At 48.5% G+C, this 5,000-nt stretch overlaps 1 protein-coding gene across 3 annotated transcripts in view; it reads left to right on the top strand.

Annotated features, from left to right (window-relative positions):
• The window catches only part of mbnl1 (muscleblind-like splicing regulator 1), a 53,468-nt gene that overhangs the window by 5,811 nt on the left and 42,657 nt on the right, over positions 1–5,000 (top strand). Inside the window, exon 1 of one of the 3 annotated variants that reach the window (XM_062518795.1) lies at positions 2,241–2,259. The exons of 1 other annotated variant lie outside the window; for it this stretch is intronic. The gene's annotated coding sequence lies outside the window, so the exon portion shown is untranslated. Of the gene's footprint in view, positions 1–2,240; positions 2,260–2,394; positions 2,722–5,000 lie in introns of those variants that run through there. One more of the 3 variants, XM_062518759.1, reaches the window with a different exon arrangement.

Here is a 5,000-nt window from a genome sequence, read left to right as displayed (position 1 = left end):
TCACTCACTATCTTTTTTGCTAGCATTACTCAGAAGTGGTATTATTACTATTGATTATTATTAATTAGTATATTGAATATTACTCTAACCTGGGGTAAGATGTGAGCATACCCGGCTTAGGGTATATTCCTTTAAAAGTGGTTGTTTGTGCGAGAGAGAGAGAGAGGTAGAGAAGATAGAGAGAGATATAAAGAATGAATGTTTATGTGTGTAGGTGCTTGTGTGTGTGCGTGTGTGTGTGGCTGTGTGTCTGTGAGTGTGTGTCTCTGTAGTCTAGGACCGTGGGGAGACAGGCGGAGGTAAAGCACTACGTAATCTGTTGCAGACAGGCGGGCGGGCGGGTTCTCCCCTCTCCCTTTCCTTTTTTTCTTATTCCTCCCTGAGTTCCTCCCACTGTTTCCTCTTCACTTCCTTCTTTTCTATTCTGCTGCCTCCATCTCTCTCTCTCTCTCTTTCACCCTCCCTCCTCCTGCTCTCTTTCGCTCCCGGTCTGTGTGTGCTGTGGGAGAGGGAGCACTTCCTGGTTGCCGGGAGGGGGAGGCGGAGGCGGGACTAGAGTGTGTTGAGTGGCGTCTCTCCTGCATGCTCTGCGGAGTGCTACTGACACTGCTGCTGCTAGCTAGTCACTCTCTCTCTCTCTCTCTCTCTCTCTGTTGTGCTCTCATTCACTCACTCACTCTCTCCCTCCCTCACTCACGCACACAGGCTGAGGGAGTCCAGACGCTTGCTGCGCTGCACCATTCTGTTATTCTTTCTCTCTCTTTTTTCCTCCCTCTCTCTCTCTCCCTCTCTTTCTCTGTGCGTCTGTCTGCCCAAGAATGGTCCAGCCGGTGCCTGGGGCTCTGCTGTCGCGGCCTGCCACCCGCCTCTGAGCAGACTCTCTCTCTCTCACTCTCACTCACTCACACACACACACACACACACACACACATACACACACACACACACTCACACTCACTCACATACACACACACACACATACACACACACACACACACACACACACACACACACACACACACACACACACACACACACATACACAGACACGTAGGCACACACACACACACACACACACAAACTCACGCGCAATTCTTAGCATTCTACAAGGCAAGAGGTAAGGATCTGATTTACTCTTGTCTTTCCATTTGTGTCAGTGTGTTTATCTGTCTCCCTCTCCCTCTCCCTCTGTGTCTTTCTCTCTCTGTGACCGTGGCCAGGTCTATGCAGCATTTTCTGAGCGTGAGTCTGTCCTTGTATGAGCGTGTCTGTTGTTGGTGTTGGTACGTGCCGTTTTAACTGCTGGCTGACCGGGTCTTGTCACCCACTCTAGATGACTCAAACTAGTGTACACAGACATACATACACACAGACATGCATGCACACAGTCACACATATTTACACACGTACACATTCACACACACAGAGACTCAGATACAGACACACACATATGATCAGGAAGAAAAGTTGCTGTGTATGTTTCTGGGGGTTAGAGTCGCTCTATATGTTGTGAGAGAGGACTTCGTGTGTTGTGTGTGTGTGTATCCATTCAAGAGATGAGAGAGAAGCACACACTTCGGTCTCTCTGTCGTTGACACACAGAAACAGAGGTAGCAGGTCCCGTCGTGAGTCTCGTGACGCTGCGCTGCTCTTGTTTAGACAGTGTCAATGTTTGATTGGTTAACACTTGAACTTTAACACCCGCGTCTGTCTGTCTCACTTTCTCTCTCTGTCCATTCGATCGTGTTTGGGTGTGTGTGTGTGCATGTAGGTTAGTGTGTTTTATCCTCTGCTCTTTACCTCCTGTGACCAGCAACAGAGAGAGAGAGAGAGAGAGAGAGAGAGAGAAAGAGAGAGAGAGAGAGAGAGAGCTGTGGACAGGGAACTCTTTGCCTGCTCCATGTATATTACTTGTATGTGACATGTTTAGCTGCTACTTCCTTATATGGTGGGTGCCGAGTGTCTTTCTTGCAGCAGTCACAGTAAGGTCCCAGCCAAACACACTTGGCAACACAGACTGAGCAACACCGAGGGTGTGTCTCTGTGTGTTTATTTCTCTGTTTAAGTATTTGTGTGTGTGTGTGTGTGTGCGTGTGTGTCTACCTGGAAATGCACATGTGTATGTGGGTGGGAGTGAAAGGAGGGAGATAGAGACTGAGTGAGAGAGAGGGAGAGAGGAAGAGACAGAAAGGGAGAGAGGGAGGGTTTGGAAGGCAGGGATTACACTTTCTCCTGTGCGTCACTCTGAAGTGGAGCAGTGTAAGTAAACTCAGCTGCCCCGAGCAGACGAGGGGTGTGTATGTGTGTATGTGTGTGTGTGTGTGTGTGTGTGTGGAGGGGGTGGGCTTGAAAAAACGATCATGTGCTCTGAGAGGCAGTGCTGTTCCCTTCTGTTAGTCTTCCGGAGAGTTCCGCGGTGAGTCTATCGGAGCTTTCTGTTAAAGGTGTAGCGTGCCGTGCCTGCTAGCCCTAGCTTCTGCTCAGAGACAGGATCGGTGTTTGGAGTGTTGTCGTCAGGGAGCTCCGTCACATGCTTGTCTACCCCGTCTCTCTCTCTCTTTCTCCCTTCATCTCTCCCTCTCTCTCTCTCTCTCTCTCCCCGGGTCTCTATCTGTCTCTCGTGCGCTGCTCGGGACCAGCGGGCTGCTCCAGCCATGATCGTTCTCGCCGCGGGAGCCGAAGGCTGAGGGCACTCACCGACAAGGGGAAAGAGGTTTCTGTGTGAGTGTCTCTGTACGTGTACGTGTACATGTGTGTGTGTGTGTGTGTGTGTGTGTGTGTGTGTGTGTGTGTGTCTGTGTCAATTTGTGGGTAAATGGGTCTGTAAGAGAGAGAGAGAGAAAGAGAGACAGAGAGAGAGAGAGAAAGAAAGAGAGAGAGAGGGAGAGAGAGAGGGAGAAAGAGAGGGAGAGAGAGTGTGTGTTTAATGTGGGTATAAGTGTGTTTGTGGGTGTGTTTGTGTGAGAAGTACAGAGAGACAGAGTGTGTGTGTGTGTGTGTGTGTGTGTGTGTGTGCGCGTGTGTGTGTGTGTGAGACAGAACCGAGAGGTGAGCGGGGAGGCAGATGTGCGCTGCTGTGGACGTGTCGTGTCTGCGCCGTGGCAACGGCGATGGCCGCATCACACTCCGCCGCTCGAGTGCTCTGACTCACTCACTCTTTCTTTCTCAGTGTGTGTGTGTGTGTGTGTGTGTGTGTGTGTGTGTGTGTGTGTGTGTGTGTGTGTGTGTGGGGCTCACCTGTTGAACTGGGAAGATTTGCTCAACTATTTACAGTGCTCTTCTCTTGTCCTGCCTCCTTCTCTCCATTTCCTTCTCCCTCTATTTGTTCCCCTTACTGCCTTCCTTCCTCTCTCTTCTCTCTCTTCTTCTTCCTCCCTCGCTTTCTTTTTCTATTCCACTCTAATCTACAGAGTGCGCGTGTCTGTGTGTGTGTGTGACTGTGTGTCTGTGTGTATATGTGTGTGTGTGTACGACTGTTATACCATGCAGAATAAGTGAATTCAGTGAGGCAGAAGGCATCTTACTTTCTAATTGTCATCTAGGCTTGTGTGTGAAGAGAGCGTATGTTTAGTTAATGAATGTGTCGAAATGATCCCTATCATTGCTTTCTGTGACCTAGCAAAAACATCAGACTAATGCGTTACAGAAGTGTTGGAATGCTCAAGTGAGTGGAAGCTTAACTTATATGGTATGACTCTGTTTAGATAGCGCAGTATGTTCGAATGACATGTAAGTAAGTAAATGAGTATGTGAATGTATACATATCAAGTGTGGTAAATGTATGGCTGGATTCACCAAGTGAGAAAGGGAGAAAAGTGAGAGCAAATGAGGTATACTGTACAGTTTCCCTCCCATTGTCAGCTCAACAGCAATTCCTCACGCGCTCATTTAGTGAGTACTGCTCCCCTCCACTCCATGAAGTTCTCCCAGCTGAGGCTGAACTGAAGGAGCGACGTTGTTTTGTTTGTCTGTAAAACTCAGCACCCCTAATTTTAAACTCGCCTCCCTGGGCACGCTTGGTGTTTGACCTAGCGAGAGGGGGAAGTGTGTGTGTGTGTGGGGGGGGGGGGGGCGGGGGGGTCAGAAACGGCGGCTGCTGTAAAAACGGCCAGTTCCTTCACAACGTGTCTCAGTCTGGGCTCTGGAGGGCTGAGGTTTCCGGGAACCTCCTGTCTTCAGCGTTCTCAACGTCGCCGCCTAGACCACGTTCCTCTCGCTCTCTCTCTCGTTTCTCTTTCTCTCGTTCCTTCTCTTTCTCTCTCTCTCTCTCTGAACGGCACTGCACCACAGCTCTGGAATGCTGACGCGTATTCATACGCCCTCTTGTTTGCGACATCCATCCTCAATTCCCTGCTCTCTGCTCTTTCTCTCCATCCATCTGCAGGCAGACGTAAACACAGCCAAACGAGCATCACTTTAGGGCAGCAGAGGAAGGAGAGAGGAAGGGAAAGGGTGGGGAGGGTAGGAATTTGGATGGATGAGTGTGTTGTGTGTCTGAGTAATTATGGGAAATATTCTCAGCATTCTCCGCTCGCTGATGATGTGAGCCTTTATTATTCTCGTTTATCACGTGTCATCTCAAACATCAAGATGGTCTTAAACACCAAAATGCTAATTTTCTCCTGCAAATGCATTACAGAAACATTACATTACATATTCACATAGTTATCGGAGAACTGCATCTGTAGATGCTACAAGAGTCTTGGAGATATAGTGAACAAGTCTTTAGGTCTTCCTAACCTGCTCTGTGGATCATTTTATTACCTCTTTGTCTGTCTCTTTTTTCTTTTTCATAGCATTCTGTACACTGTTTTCTTTCTTTATGTTTTCTTTCTTTCTTTTAAAAATATTTTTTGGGCTTTTATGCCTTTAATTGGATAGGACAGTGAAGAGAGGGACGGTAAACAAGTGGGAAAGAGAAAGAGAAAGAGAGAGAGAGAGAGAGAGAGAGAGAGAGAGAGAGAGAGAGAGAGAGAAAGAGAGATGGGGTGGGATTGGGA

This window comes from Sardina pilchardus, chromosome 2 (assembly GCF_963854185.1).
Source record: "Sardina pilchardus chromosome 2, fSarPil1.1, whole genome shotgun sequence".
In the NCBI taxonomy this organism is placed as follows: Eukaryota; Metazoa; Chordata; class Actinopteri; order Clupeiformes; family Clupeidae; genus Sardina; species Sardina pilchardus.
The sequence above is the reverse complement of the archived record's forward strand: the minus strand, read 5'-3'. Positions and strand labels throughout refer to the sequence as shown.